General features: G+C 38.3%; 1 protein-coding gene across 8 annotated transcripts in view; it reads left to right on the top strand.

Annotated features, from left to right (window-relative positions):
- Window positions 1-16,766, top strand: part of R3HDM2 (R3H domain containing 2) — a 165,027-nt gene that overhangs the window by 31,260 nt on the left and 117,001 nt on the right. For 4 of the 8 annotated variants that reach the window (XM_045465103.1, XM_045465098.1, XM_045465100.1 and 1 more), the window contains exon 2: window positions 8,136-8,198. The exons of 3 other annotated variants lie outside the window; for them this stretch is intronic. The gene's annotated coding sequence lies outside the window, so the exon portion shown is untranslated. Of the gene's footprint in view, window positions 1-8,130; window positions 8,199-16,766 lie in introns of those variants that run through there. One more of the 8 variants, XM_045465090.1, reaches the window with a different exon arrangement.

The raw sequence follows: 16,766 nt of genomic DNA, 5'->3' as shown, positions 1-16,766 counted from the left end.
TGAAAAAAAATTTTTTTAAACAAAAGATTTAGTGAGAAGGAAGGACATGGTTTTACATTTTTGCAAATCTCTTTAATGTCTGGATTAAAAAGAAGGCAGCTGGATTCTTACATCTGCATCAGCATTCGGTCTGTTGCAGTATGTCATTTTGCTTGAAGTATATGAGAAAAAATCCAGCCGCAGAGATTTGTAGTGGGAAAATAGAGAAGTATCTTAATATCTTTGGGTAATTGGATAGTCTTTGATACTGTACCCAAACTCAACATGTGGTAGTTTCTTCAAGGTTAGTTGCAGTGTAGAATCTGGAACCATGTTAATGAACTTTTGTACTTGGTGACACTAAAACTCAATTGTTTACTTTGTACATTGAATGGATCTTTTATCCATGTATGATTTTGAATCATCGTGAATTGGTCAACTGGAAAATATTGGTTTACTGAGTTACACAGAACTTCCAAATGTTTGACACAGTTCATTATTCAATTTAAAAAATCACATTCATTAATATCACCATCATTTCATTGGGAAAGTCTTAAGTATTGAGAAGTTGTCAAGCTCACAAAAGATACCCTTTTTCAAAATTTTGATTTTTAAAACTTGAATTTTATCACTGGCAACAAGTACTATCTCATTTGTTTTCTTTGAAGGAAGAGGCTCACTTTGTTCATTTCTGTGAAGACTGTTGCCACATAACAATAGTTTGCCTGTCGGTTGCTTACTCAAGAAGTAATGATATGCCATGAAAAAAGTTCAGCTTGCAGCTCAGTTGCTTTTCCTTGAGACGATTATTGTCCTTTGATTGATATGCTGCAGAACTATAGACTTCCATTTTTCATTTAGATTATTAAAAAGATGTACTCAAGAGTGGAAATTTAATAACATTATTAATTTTTACTGTTTGCTCAAGGAATGTATAAGTAAAGTTTATCTTTCCTTTTTTAAACTGCAGGTGTTGGGTGGTACTAGTATAGTTTGATGCCCCTGCCTTGATTTATGCTAAGGCAGTGGCAGTTATACCTACCATTTCACCATGGTAAAAAAAAGGCATATAACATCTTAGTATTATTATGAAAAATTAGATCTTGGTGTTATGAAAATAGCGGACCTCTTAGATTTCCTGAGACCATACTCCACGAACTGCTGTTCTAGGTAGAGCACGATTACATAGCCAGAGATACTGAGGTGAGAAAAAAAGCATCGGTTTCAAGGTCAACTATAATTTGTTATGAAACTCGGGATATGTGGAGAAAAGGAGAAAAGGTAGTCAGAGGCCAGATTATGAAGGAATTTAAGTATCCTGCTAAAGAGTGCTGAATTTATCCTATAAAAAATGGAGAGTCTTTGGAGGATTTTTAAAGAGGGGAGTGTGTGTGGTAGGGGTGTTGGTGGTTGATGCCATCAAATTTGTTTTTTTTTTTTCAAAATGCGGCTGTTTTTATTGATCTGAAATACTGATATAAGTGAAAACTGTTATATGCAAGCAGCCTTCCGGTGAGCCTCCTTTGGCAACCACTCTCCCACCACCCTTCTCCCATCAACCTTCTCGAGAAATCAAATTTGTATTTTTTAAAGATCACCCTTATCACAGTGTGTCTTGTAAGGAGGACAGTGGAAAATGATGAGGTTTTAAATGAAGGCACTGACTTGGCCGTGAAGCCACAGAAGGCAAGGCTGTACAAACCAGTGCAGACGTTAAAATGTGACCTTCCTAAAGCAGAACTAAGCCTAGCAGCATCTGTTGGTTGGCTGGATGGTCAGGCGCACAACCAGCCGTGTCCATCATCGTGTCACACAAGCTAATCCCTCAAATACTCTTGTATTGGCAGAATCACTAGTCTGACTTTTATTACCATAGTTTTATCTGTTTTCAAATTTCATGTTAATAGAATCATATAGTAGATGATCTTTTCTTTCTTACTTACCATTGTCTTTGATTCATGAGTGTAGCTTCCTATAGCAATGGTTTTTCTTTTATCATTGCTACGGAGTATTTCATTTTCTGACTGTACCATAAGTTTTTCATTGAGTTGTTTACAGCTTGGGACTATTGTGAATAATACTGCTATGAACATTTTTTTTTAAATTTTTTTAATGTTTATTTATTTTTGAGACAGAGACAGAGCATGAACGAGGGAGGGTCAGATAGAGAGGGAGACACAGAATCTGAAGCAGGCTCCAGTCTCTGAGCTGTCAGCACAGAGCCCGACGTGGGGCTCGAACTCACGGACTGTGAGATCATGACCTGAGCCGAAGTCGCCGCTCAACCGACTGAGCCACCCAGGCGCCCCGTGCTGTGAGCATTTTGTGTGTGTCTTTTCACAGACATAAGCACTCACTTCTATTAGTTATATACCCAGGAATGGAATTGCTAGTTCGTGGGGTATATATGTATGTTTGAGTACTACCAGTTTTCCAAAGTGGTCATATTAATTTATTCCCTTGCCAGCAATGTATGCCAGTTCTGGTTGTACTATGTCTTTGACTAAGTATTGTCAGTCCTTTTAATTGTAGCTGTTAGGGTCTAGTGCTGTCTTTTTGTGGCTTTAATTTGCATTTCCCTGATGACAACTGATGTGTGGAATATCTTTTTTTTTTTTTTTTATGTTTATTTATTTTTGAGAGAGAGAGAGAGTGGGAGCTGCCGAGGGGCAGAGAGAGAGAGAGAGAGAGAGAGAGAGAGAGAGAGAGAGACAGAATCCAAAGCAGGCTCCAGGCTCTGAGCAGTTAGCACAGAGCCCAATGCGGGGCACAAACCCATGAACCGTGAGATCATGACCTGAGCTGAAGTCAGATGCTTACCTGACTGAGCCACCCAAGCGCCCCTGATGTGTGGAGTATCTTTATATGCATATTGGCCTTTTAAGGATCCTCTTTGGTGAGGTGCCTTTCAACTCTTGTCCATTTAAGAAATTGGGCTATTTGTCTTTTTCTTATAGATATGTAGATCTTTTTTGTATATGTTGTATATGAGTCCTTTGTGGGATATATATATTTGCACGTATCTTCTCCAGGTATTTAAACATGGACTAGAGGCAGGAACAAATTTATTAATCTGGGTGTTTTGCTGGGATTCTGTGGTATATGTCTTATCAGTTAAAGGTGGTTCTATATCTTATTCTTTAGAGATTCTAGTTTCCTTTCATGATGGGAATGTACATGCTGCTTTTGAGTGTGTCACTATTGATGTTTGAATTAGTCTTAACTGATTGTGGGTGTGTCTGTTATCTATTGCTGTGGACCAAACCACTCGAAATCTTAATGGCTTAAAACAACTATTTGCTTATGATTAAGTGGGCTGGCAATATTAGGCAGAGTTCATCTGGCTTGCCTCTATTCCACATGATATTTGCTGGGCTTACTCATGTGTTTTGATCAGTTGGCAGGCTGGCCAGGGGCTGGTTGTACTGAATAGCCCCACTCCAGCATTGTCCATCATTAGGCTGGAGCTGTCATCCAGAGTGCTGTGGCCTCTCCTGCAGTCCGTCTTGCATGGTGACTAGGTTCCAACAGAACAAGAGTGAAAGTTGAAAGGTTTCCTAAGGCCTGGGCTCAGAAATTGCACAGTGTCTTCATGTTGCATTTTATCGACCACAAGGCCAGCTCAGATGCAAGGGGTGACGAAATGAACACCACTTCTTTTGTTTATTTTTGAGAGAGAGAGAGTATAAGCAGGGAAGGGGCAGAGAGGGGGGACAGAGGATCTGAAGTAGGCTCTGTGCGGATAGGCTGACAGCAGCAAGCCTGATGTGAAGCTTGAACTCAGGAACCGAACGGCAAGATCATGACCTGAGCTGAAGTCAGATGCTTAACCGAAATCTAGCCACCCAGGCGTCCCTCAACTCCACTTCTTGATGGAAATTGCTGCAAATAATTTGTGGTCATGTTTGATCTACAACATTACTCTTCCTTGTTTGTTTGTTTCTTTCTTTCTCCTTTTGTCTCTCTTCATTTTAAATGAAGTGGATAGTTTGTGGGTTGTTTTGTTTTTTAATTGACTTGTCTTTCTTCTTGAAGTTTATATTAGAACAAAATTTACTTGCTTAAAGGATGCCTTCTGTGATTACTTACTGTGGCCTAGGACAAGACATTTTTAAGCCCAAACTTTGGGACTGTTTGCCAAATTACCTTAGTAGTACCAAACATCTGTTAATGCTGAAGAGATTAGTTTCTTCCCCAGGTAATTTTGATCTTTTGTTGTTTTTTTTTTAATCCTTTTTAAAAAAATTGGTTAAGACCTGAAGGTTAACATTCTGGTGCTTTTATGGGCTGTGTTCCTCCATGTTTTGTTAGTCATCCAGAGATACTAATAGGGACCTGAAATGACAACTTTTTTCTTTCCAAAGTGCTTAGTGAAGTCAGGAAGGTAAAGGCTCCACAGCTGGAGAAGGTGTCTGGGCTGTAGTTGTCTTGGGGAGACAGTGTTTGTATATGTGAAATAAAACAAGAATCTTGGGCAAGGTGCAGATGTCAGTGACCTGTCAGCCCATCAGGATGAATCAGCTGATGTCCTAGATGAGGTGACAATGTCAGCACAGTCAGCCCCTTACCCTGAGTTTATTGGGCCTCTCATTAAGGTAGCTGTCATAGCCCTTAGTTTAGAAAAGTCAGTCATTGTTCAAGATTCACCTGACTTTAAACATCACTTATTTTGGAGGGGGAAGGTCACTTTCAGTGTAAGAGTACAATTGGAAGTGACATGTGGCTGGTTTGCAGATTACAGCCATTTTGGTGTGCCCAAGTGTTACAGTTGTTAGGATCTTTAAAACTTGTCTCCAGGTGACTAGAGGCAATTTATTCTGCTTCTCCAAGTAAGTTTAATTAATTGTCTTGGGTCCCAGACAAGTAGATTTGTTAGCTGTAGTTTCTGATTTATCTGTTGCCCAAACCCGTGATAATTTGATGGGAATAGGAACTCTCAAGGTGGCATTTTATTGCACAAGATGGATGTTGGCTTCTAAATGCAGCTGATTAGAAGGCTAGGGCACAGTATGTGTTTTTCTGGTGACAGGGTCATTATTAAGGCTTTATAGAACTAGTCAGACGGCTGAACTGAATCTTCCTACTCTTGTGAGGTTATCTTCAAGGCATTTGGAGTGTTTCACAGAACTCTTTATCAACTGTGTTCTCTCACCGGCGTTTGTACCTTGTGTCAGTTTTAGCCTGGTTGTTCTGGGTTGTGAGGTACTTCTTAGTGCAGCTGGTAACCAGATCTTTTGTCAATCGCTGCTGCCTGAGAACCTTGGATTTGGGTCTCACAGACCCAGAAAACAGTGTTGCCAGATAAGATTGCCATCTTATTTTCTGAGTAAAATATTTATCTTCAGAGGAAGCAAGGCAGATTGTTAGAATGAAGACAGGAACACAGGATTTTGACGGCTTGGCTATCTTACTGGCTGTAAGTTTTAAAAAGTTTAAATAATTTTAAGTTTAAGTAATTTCAATAAATTAAAAAAAATTTTAAAGACCTAAGTTTGCCTCAGAGGTAGCACTTAGCTTTGTAAATGAGTCAAACAGAAAACTGTTACAGTGCTTATTATGTGTCAGGCACTATTTCACATCGGAGGTATAGATACAGATATGAACACAAGTTTTCTGCCCTCAAAGAGCTTACATTTTTGTTTGAGAAGATAGACAATTTTCAAATAAATAATTACAGATTATGATGAATACTATGAAGAAAATAGATGTGGTGATGTGATTGAGAGTCAGGGAGAAGAGGATACTTCAGATGGGGTGGTCAGGCAGGACCTTTTTGTAGTGATGTATGAACTATTATGTGAAGGGAGGCGACCAGCATTTCCTGATGGGAGAGGAGTGTTCTGGGCATAAAGAGCAACAAATACAAAGGCTTCGTGGGGAGTATGTGATTTGGCATGTTCAGGAATAGGCAGGGGCCAGATTTTGTATGGATTTGTAGATCTCGCTTAGGAGGATGGAAAACCATTGGTAGAAAGAAACTGGTTTATCAAGAACGCTAAGTGATGTGATTTACATTTTTAAAATATCACTCGTGCTTCTCTGGGGAGAACAGATAGCAGAGTGCCCAGAGAGGAAGTAGAGAGATTAGTTAAGAGACGATTGCATATTTTTTATTTTTATTAAAACCGTGCAAAGTGTATAAGAGTTATGGAGGATGGATGGCAGAAGGAAATTGAACGTTTTTCAGAAAGTATTCCACTTTTTGAAACAGATTGTATTTTTATTTTTGAGAGAATGCAAGCAGGGGAGGGGCAAGGAGAGAGGGAGACAGAGAATCTGAAGCGGGCTCCCCCCGCCCCACCCCCCCCACCACAGCCGCAAGCCAGTGTAGGGCTTGAATTCATAAACTACGAGGTCGTGACCTGAGCCAAAGTCGGACGCTCAACCGACTGAGCTACCCAGGTACCCCTCCACTTTAAATTTTTTAAATTTTTAATTAAAAACAATTTTTTTTTAATGTTCATTTATTTTTGAGAGAGAGAGAGGTACAGAGTGTGAGCAGGGGAGGGGCAGATAGAGAGAGGGAGACACAGAATCTGAAGCAGGCTTCAGGCTCTGAGCTGTCAGCACAGAGCCAGACGCAGGGCTAGAACCCATGAGCTGTGAGATCATGACCTGAGCAGAAGTAGGAAGCTTAACTGGGCACCCAGGCTCCGCTAAATTTTTTTTTAATGTTTATTTTTTGAGAGGAGAGAGAGAGAGCACAAGCAGGGGAGGGGCAGAGAGAGACCAAGACAGAATCTGAAGCAGGCTCCTGGCTCTGAGCTATCAGCACAGAGCCCAACGCAGGGCTCAAACTCATGAGCCGTTAGATCATCATGATCTAAGCCGAAGTCGGATGCTTAACCAACTGAGCCACCCAGGCACTCCAAAAGTATTCCACTTTTAATTTTGATAAGATTACAAATAGGGCAAGAAAACCATAACATCAATAAGTACTGGTATGTGTTTTGAATTACGTTGCTCTTGATTCTTTGACTCAGAGTTGGAGAGAGACCTCTTGGTATGTCAAGGCTCTCAGCATGAACTCACTATGCCCACTTAAGAATCAGGTGCATCTGGGCATGGCTTGAAGGCCTGTGGGGAAAGGTAACTAGTAATTTCTTTGCGTAGGGCAGAATAAGGCATTTCCTGGGGAAAAAAATTCACCATGCAGTCAGTGTTTCAGGACCAACTTTGGTGGTGGAAAAGGGAAGGGCGATTCCATAGCCATGCCTTCCAACTCTAACCAAACTACCACACATTTCTAATACCAAAACCCTGGGGTGCAGGGGTTATAAAGAAACTTTTTCATAGAAATCTTAGTATGATACTAGAAAGGTAGACCTTAGCAATGTGAGACTCACGGGATAGAGTTGTAAAGCAAAATGATGAATTTGGGATACTCCTCACTTCAGCATAGAACATGGCAAGACTTAAGTACTTTGAGGTTTCCAAGAACACAGGCCGGCTTGGCATATTAGGGGTTCTAGTGGTGGCATTCAGCACTCAGGGTTTCTAATGTGGATTAAGCAGCAGCCAGCTCTCAGAATCCTGTCATAGTAATAGTAATAATAAATATTGTAGTCAGAGAGAGGAGATACTAAATTATGTGTTTGTAATATTTATTTCTACTCACAGAAGAAAATTCTGTCTCTGGCTTCTCTGTATCCTTCTCACCTACTGAGAGAGATTCAGTATCTGCTAGCTCAGTTACTATAGATTTGTCTTGTATAAAAGGATAATGGATAAAAAACAGCTGAAGAATTTCAAGGAGTAAGACTGGGTAATTAATTTATATAGAAAGCGGACTGAGAACTGCTTATAAGAAGAGGGGATCATTAGAGGAGAAGGAGTTGTGAGTTGTGAGTTGATGTCCCACATGGGCGTAGAGATTACTTAAATAAATAATAAAAATAATAAAATAAAACCGTGCATTAAAGCAATGGATTTAAAAAAACAGGAAGTAGGAATGGATATAGAGGGTTCAGGCAGGTGTAGGGTTAGAGAAACATTGTGAGCAAAAGGAATTGGGAAAGAAGATACTAAGCTGCTGTGGATTTTGAAATGGATCTCTTTATTTTCTTTGGGAGTCTCAATATATTAAGATTTAAATTGCTTTTAACTTTTTTTTTTGTTTTTTGTTTTTTGTTTTTTTTTTTTTTTTTTGAGGTTAGACTTGTTTCTTATATGTGATGCCATTCCAGCACTGGACTCATGGAGGCTGAACATTTATTCAGGTAATAATAGGTACCATTTATAGAGCACTTTCTGTGTGCTAGGCAACGAACTAAGTGCTATACCTGTATTCTCATTTAATTGTCACACAACCTCACGAGGTTGGAAGTGTTATTGTACCCATTTAATAGATAAGGAAACTGAGACTTTAGAGTATATCAAGATTGAGTTCACCTGAATTAAGAAAGAAAAAAGGCTACTGCTGTAGTTGAAGTGAGAGATGATGGTTGCTTGGATTAGATGATGCCATTTCTCACCTGTCATAAATACATGAATGTAAAGTGGTTTTGACTGACTGAACTTCACCCCTCATATCCATAGCTTCTTCCCACTAGTGAATACATCATACTTTTTGTCTGTCTGTCTGTCTGTCTTTATTTATTTATTTATTGTCTTTAAAACAATGGACATACTTTTTGGTAAAGAAAAATCCAATTTAGAGGGTTTTTTTCCCCTTCAATTTTTAATTTAAATTCTAGTTAGTTAACATGATTTAGTTTTAACTTAAAACATTTTTTTAATGTTTATTTATTTTTGAGAGGGAGAGAGAGAAACAGAAACAGAGCATGAGTGGGGGAGGGCAGAGAGAGAGGGAGACACAGAATCTGAAGCAGGCTCCAGGCTCTGAGCTGTCAGCACAGAGCCCGACGCAGGGCTCAAACTCACAAACTGTGAGATCATGACCTGAGCTGAAGTCCAACACTTAACTGACTGAGCCACCCAGGCACCCCTAGAGTTTTAACTTTAAAGCTTTTCTGACTTTTTAGAAGTAGATAATAAGCTTTGAAGTAGCTTAAATTTATCAGAATAAATATCTACGAAAGGTAAATAGATATTTACCTTATGAAACAGATATTTACTTTGTCTTATAAAAGGTTAATAAATAACTGAGGAATTCTTAAAAGATTATTAGTATAGATAATAATCTTTTTTGTTGTTTTTTATGTACTTGAGATACTGTTCACAGGTATTTTAGCTTTATGGAACCTTCTTAGGGTTTTTTCTAGGAGCCTTCCTGGTATATCTAAATGTTTATTTACTGATCATACTAATTGTTGTACTTGCCAGAACTGAAGAGTTCTGGCACTGGAGAGTTTTTAGCACTACCAACTGAAAATCAATCAAAAATGGAGATTGAACATCTCTGAAATTATAATGTTGGTTAATAGAGTTACTTGTAAATTTAAGAAATTCAAATTGATATGCTCCTCTGAGTGGCTTTCCATGTGGAGTTTTGCCAACTCTTTGCGCTGTTACCGAGCACAGTAAAACCGCTTGCTTTTACTCCCTTACCAGTTATTGAGTGGCCAGTGTGAGCACATTGCCCTATTTCCCCTTTCCCCATCTTTTTTGAAAAAGATCGTGAGCTATAATTGACATATAGTAGACTGTACATATTAAAAGTGTACAGTTTGTTAAGTTTTGACATATGTGTTCACCCATGAAACTATTACCACAGTTAAGATAATGTATCACCCCCACAAGTTTCCTTATCCCTATTTAAAAAAAATTCTTTTTTAATGTTTATTTTTGAGAGAGAGAGAATCCAAAGCATGCTCCAGACTCTGAGCTGTCAGCACAGAGCCTGGCGGGAGGCTCTAACTCACGAACTGTGAGATCATGACCTGAACCAGTCAGCCGCTCAGCCGACTGAGCCACCCAGGCGCCCCTCCTTATCCCCATTTTTAATCCTTTCCTCAACTTCTGTCGTCTCCAAGCAACCACTGATCAACCTTCTGTCGCTATAGAACAGTTTGCATTGTCTAGAATTTTATATAGATGGAATTGTAAAGAATATATTCTTACATTTATTTTTGGTTTGGCTTTTTTTTTACTAACCATAATTATTTTGAGATTCATCTATGTTGATGCATGTATGAGTAGTTCATTTTTATTGCTGAGTAGCGATCCATCATGTGGCTATAGCACAATTTGTTTATCCATTTGTGTTATGATGATGCACATTTGGGTTGTTTCCAGTTTTTGGCAATTAAAAATAAAGTTATACTATAACCATTTGTGTACAAATCCTTATATGGACATACGCTTTTTCCCCCTCCTAAGTTAATTTCTTTTTTTTTTTTTTTTTTATGTTTATTTAGTTTTGAGAGAGAGAGAGAGAGAGAGACTGAACATGAGCGGGGGAGGGTCAGAGAGAGAGAGGGAGACACAGAAGCTGAAGCAAACTCCAGGCTCTGAGCTGTTAGCACAGAGCCTAACGTGGGGCTCGAACCCATGAGCTATGAGATCATGACTTAAGCCGAAGTCGGATGCTTAACCAACTGAGCCACCCAGGAGCCCCTCTTTTTATTTTTTTGTAGTGAAATTCACATAACTTACAATTAATAATTTTAGTATGTAGTTCAGTGGTATTTAGTGTATTTGTGATGTGCAACCACTAGCTGTCTCTAGTTTCAGAACATTTTCATCATTCTATAAACCACCCCATACTCATTAAATAATCATTCCCATTCCCTCCCCTCCCCCCTCCGCTTTACCTGGTAACCTCTAATTTGCTTTCTGCCTCTATGGATTTTCCTTGACTGGTTATATCTTCTAAAAAGAATCAGGCAATATGTGAACCTTTTATGTCTGGCTTCTTTCATTTAGCATGTTTTCGAGATTCATCCAAGTTGTAGCATGCATCAGGACTTTTGTTCCTTTTTATGGCTGAATAATATTCCATTGTGTGGATATATTACATTTAGTTTATCCATTAATCAGTTGGTAGACATTTGGGTTGTTTCCACTTTTTGGGTACTATGAACGTGTATTTACAAGTTTTTGTGTGGACATATGTTTTAATTTCTTTTGGGTATATATCTAGGAGTATAATTGCTGGATCATGTGGTAACTTTTTTTTTTATTATGAAATTTATTGTCACATTGGTTTCCATACAATACCCAGTGCTCATCCCAACAGGTGCCCTCAATACCCTTCACCCACCCACCCTTCCCTCCCACCCCCCATAAACCCTCAGTTTGTTCTCAGTTTTTAGGAGTCTCTTATGTTTTGGCTCCCTCCCTCTCTAACCATTTTTTTTTCTTCCCCTCCCCCATGGTCTTCTGTTAAGTTTCTCAGGATCCACATAGGAGTGAAAACATAGGGAATCTGTCCTTCTCTGTATGACTTATTTCACTTAGCATAACACTCTCCAGTTCCATCCATGTTGCTACAAAAGACCATATTGTATTCTTTCTCATTGCCACGTAGTATTCCATTATGTATATGAATCATGTGGTAACTTTTTGAAGTACTGTAAAACTGCTTCCACAGTGGCTGCATAATTTTACATTCCCACTAGCAATGTGTAAGGGTCCCAGTTTGTCTTTCCTCACTAAACTTATTTTCTGTCTTTTTGAGTCTAGCCATCCTAGTGGGTGTCAATACCATTATGGTTTTAATTTGCACTACCCTGATGACTAAGGATGTTGAGCATCTTTTCCTGTACTTATTGGCCATTTGTATATTTTTTGGAGAAATGTATATTTAAATCCTTTGCCTTTTTTGGATAATATGTCTTTTTTTATTGAGTTGTAAGAGTTCTTTATTATGGATACCAAGTTCCTTATTCTATGCATGATTTGCAAATATTTTTTCTTATTCTCTGAGTTGTCTTTGAATTCACTTTCTTGATGGTATTGTTTACAGACAAAGTTTTAAATTTGATGAAGTCTACTGATCTATTTTTTCTTTTGTTGCTTATGCTTTTAGTGTTGTGTCTAAGAAAATTTTGCCTAATCCAAGGTCATCAAGATTTTTTTTTTAATAAATGATTATTTAGTTTGAGAGAGAGCACATGCACAAGTAGGGTAGGGACACTGAGAGAGGGATACAGAGAACCCTGTGCTGTCAGCATGGAGCCTGAGGCGGAGCTCAATCCCAGGAACCTTGAGATCACGACCTGAGCCAAAATTAAGAGTCAGAAGCTCAACTGGCTGAACCACCCAGGCATTCCTCAAGGTCATGAAGATTTATTCCAGTGTTTTATTTTGAGTTTTATAGTTGTAGCTCTTACATTTAGGTCTGTGTTCTATTTTGAGTTAATTTTTATGTATGATGTGAAGTATCATTCCAACTGTATTATTTTATGTGTAGCTATCCACTTCTCTGAGCACTATTTGTTGAAAACACTGTCCTTAGACTATTTGATTATCTTGGCCTCCTTGTTAGAAAATTAGTTGACCATAAATGTAAAGGTTTATTTCTGGGCTTTCAATTCCATTCCACTATGACACTGTTTTGATTACTGTAGCTTTAGTTGTAAGATGAAATGGGGAAATGTGAGTCCTCCAATTGTGTTTTTCTTTTTCAAGATTATATTATTTGGTGTACCTGGGTGTCTCATTCGCTAGACCATGTGACTCTTGATCTCAGAGTCATGAATTTGAACTGCATGTTGGGTGTAGAGATTACTTAACAACAAAAAAAAGGATTATGTTGTTTATTCTGGGTCCCTTGCATTTCCATATGAATTTTAAGATGTTATTGTCAATTTCTTAAAAAAAGCCAGCTAGGATTTTGATAGGGATTGCTCTGAATCTGTAGATCAGTTTGGGGAGTGTTACCACTTTAGCAATATTAAATCTTTCAGTCCATGAACATGGGACATCTTCTCCCTTATTTAGATCTTCAGTTTCTATCAGTGACAGTTTATGATTTTTAATATATAACCCTTACACTTTTTTTAACCCTACTCTATTATACTTTTTTGTTAAATTTATACTTAAGTATCTTATTATTTTTGTTACTACTGTAAATGGAAGTTTTTGCTTGATTTCATATTTGGAATATTCATTGTTTATAGAAATGCAATCCATTTTTGTATATTGACCTTGTATCTTGCAACGTTGCTGAACTTACTTTTAGTGGATTCCTTAGGAATTTTTTTATTTTTTATTTTTTGTTTTCATTTTTTTTAGGTAAGCTACATGCGCAACTTGGGGCTTGAACTCACAACTCTGAAATCAGGAGTCACATGCTCCATTGACTGAGCCAACCAGGCACCCCGATTTCTTAGGATTTTCTATATATAAGAATATCATCTGCAAATAGAAAAGGTTTTCCTTCTTTTCCAAACTGAATGTCTTTTCTTTCTTTTTATTGCCTTATTGCCCTAGCTGTCTTTTTTTTTTGTTTCAATTTAATTTTAATTTTAACTTTATTTATTTTGAGAGAGCTTGAGCTTATGCACGCGGGGGAGGGGTAGATAGAGAGGGGGAGAGAGAATCCTAAGCAGGCTCTGTGCTGTCATTTCGGACCCTGATGTGGGGCTCAATCTCACAAACTATGAGATTATTACCTGAGCTGAAATCAAGAGTCAGATGCTCAACTACCTGAGCCACCAGGCATCCCAAATTTTTATTTATTTAGAGGTTACTCAAACTCACAACCCTGAAATCAAGAGTTGCATGCTCTTCCCACTGATCCAGCCCGGTGGCCCCAGACTGGATATTCCTAATTGACCTAGCTTCAAGTTTGTTGATTCTTCTGCCTGCTCAGATCTTGTGTCAAACCCCTCTACTTAACATTTTTCATTTTTATTATTGTACTTTCCAACTCCAAAATTTCCATTTGGTTCCTTTTTATAATTTCTATCTTTCTATTAATATTCTGTTTCTGGTTAGACATTATTCAGGGATGCCTGGGTGGCCCAGTCAGTTAAGCCTCTGACATCGGCTCAGTTCATGATTCCAGGGCTCATGAGTTTGAGCAAGCCCCACATCATGGTCTATGACAGCACAGAGCCTACTTTGGATTTTCTGTCTCCTCTTGCTCTCCCTGTCCCTCCCCAGATTGTGCATGCTCTCACTCTGTCTCTCTCTCTCTCAAAAATAAGTAAACATTAAAAACTACAAAAAAACAGACATTGTTCTCATACTTTTCCTTTAATTCTTTAGTCATAGCTTTTTTTTTTTTTTTTTTTTGAGAGCATGAGTAGGGGAAGGAGAGAATCTTTTTTTTTTTAATGTTTATTTATTTTGGGGGTGCTTGGGTGGCTCATTGATTAAGTGTCTGACTCTTGATTTTGGCTCAGGTTATAATCTCATGGTTTGTGAGTTTGAGCCCTGCATCGGGCTTTGCACTGACAGTGCAGATACTGCTTGGGATTTTCACTCTCTGCCCCTCTCCAGCTCATGCTCTCTATCTCAAAATAAATAAACTTAAAAAAAAAAAAAAGGCGCTCCTGGGTGGCTCAGTCATTTAAGCATCCGACTTCAGGTCAGGTCATGATCTCTCGGTTCATGAGTTTGAGCCCCGCATAGGGCTCCGTGCTGACAGTGCAGAGCCTGCTTGGGATCCTCTCTTTCCCTCTCTCTCTGCCTCTCTCTCTCTCTCTCTCTCTCTCTCTCTCTCTTTCTCTCTCTTTCTCTCTCTCTCAAATAAACATTAAAAAAATTTTAAATATTTTTCCCGTCTTATTTGGAAATGCCACTAACCCCTATATTAGGCAATTTGGATTTGTCCTACAGTTCACTTATGCTTTGTTCATTTTATTTCAGTGTCTTTTTTTCTTTCTAGGTTTTATTTTGGTTGGTTTCTATTGCTGTGTTTTCATATATTCTCCCCCTGATTTGTTCTGTTGCAATTTTTAATCTGCTGTTAATCTTACATAGTGTACTTTTATCTATACCATTTCAGATTTTTTTTTACTTCTTCTACCTAACATGCTTACTTTTTCCTTTAGATTCTTACACATATGGAATATAGTTATAATTTTCTAAATGTCTTTCTTTACTAATTTATGCTCTATCATTTCTCAGTCATTTATTTTAACTTTTCATTGTGAAATAAGTATAATACAGGAAGTTGGGAAAAAATGTACAGCAATATTCCATGTGCTCTTCACCCAATTTATCCCCATTGTGACAGCTTCTGTAACTGTGGTACCATATCAAAGGTAGGAAATTAATATTGGTACAATGTATAGAGTCTGTTCAGATTTGACCAGTTTTACATGCACTTCTCTCTGCATGCATGTGTGTGTTGAGGGAAGTTCTGTGGAATTTCATCTTGTATAAATTTTTGTATCCACAACCACCATCAAGATATAGAACAGTTCCATTCCTAGAAGAATCCTTCCTGTTGCCCTTTTACAACCGCATCCACCTACTTCCACCCCATTTATGAACCTGTAACCCTGGCAATTACTAATCTATTCTTCAACTAGTATTGTTGTTTCAAATGTTAATTAAATGGAATCATACCATATGTAACCTCTTGAGATTGACTTTTTCTCCTATTCAGCATAATTCCCTTGACATCCATCCATAGTTTGTACCTTTTTGGGGGGTACAAATTGCTGAGTAATATTCTGTGGTATGGCTGTCCCAAGTTTATTTAAACATTCACCTGTTGAAGGACTTCTGTGTTGGTTGCAATTTTTGTCCATTATGAATAAAGCTGTGAACATTCATGTATAGGTTTTTGTGTAAACATGTGTTTTTATTTTTCTGGGATAAATCCCCAGGAGTACAGTTGCTGGGTGGTAAGGTAATTACATATTTCATTGTAAAAGAAACTGTCTTCTAGAGTTCCTGTACCATTTTGTATTCCCATCAGCTACGTATGAGCCATTTAGTTTTTCTGCATTCTTGCCAACATATGGTATTGTCAGTATTTTTTATGTTAGCCATTATGATAGGTATGATAGATATCTCATTGTGGTTTTAATTTGCATTTCCCTAATGGCTAATGATTTTGAATGTGTCTGCTCATGTCTTTTGCCCATTTTCTAATTGTTTTTTTAATTTTTTTTAAATGTTTTATTTATTTTTAAGACAAAGAGAGACAGAGCATGAGTAGGGATGGGGCAGAGAGAGAGGGAGACACAGAATCTGAAGCAGGCTCCAGGCTCTGAGCTGTCAGCACAGAGCCTGACGCGGGGCTCGAACTCACGAACTGTGAGATCATGACCTGAGCCAAAGTCGGACACTTAAGCAACTGAGCCACCCAGGTGGCTCCATTTTCTAATTGTTTAAGTTTTGAGAGTTTATATATTCTGTTTATATGTTCTAGGTACAGTTGCTTTGTTAAATATGCAAGTATTTTCTCCAGTTTGTGGCATACTCTCTTTTGTGAACTCTAGACTCCTTGGCTTTCTCAGACTTTCACTTTGCACAAAGGGAGCATGTTGGACTCTCCCCAGGTTGCTGCTTAGCTCCCCCCTTTTTTTTGACATTACTTAGAAGCACTCTCCAGGCATTAAGCATGGGTAATCATGGGGCTTACTGTATTTGTTTCCCATTTCTCAGGAATCACTGTCCTTTATTGCCTGATGTCCAGTGTCTTAAAAACCACTGTTTTACCCATTTTGTCTCTTTTGTCTGCCAGGAAGGTAAATATGATCTCTGGTACTCCATGTTAGGAATGAAATCTACCCCCACTCCCCTCCCGCTTTCCATGGCCAAAGCTTTCAATAACATTAGGAACACCTGTTGTTAGTAACTACCGTCTAATAATTCCTTCCTTTCTCAAGTTCTTAAACAGAAAAGGAGGGGGGAATAGAGGCTAAATATAATTCAGACAAAAAGATACTTCTGATGTTGTTCGGTGTCTGTTGAAGCCC

This window comes from Leopardus geoffroyi, chromosome B4 (genome assembly GCF_018350155.1).
Source record: "Leopardus geoffroyi isolate Oge1 chromosome B4, O.geoffroyi_Oge1_pat1.0, whole genome shotgun sequence".
Classification (NCBI taxonomy): Eukaryota; Metazoa; Chordata; class Mammalia; order Carnivora; family Felidae; genus Leopardus; species Leopardus geoffroyi.
Note: the sequence above shows the minus strand (reverse complement) of the source record. Positions and strands in the feature narration are given on the sequence as shown.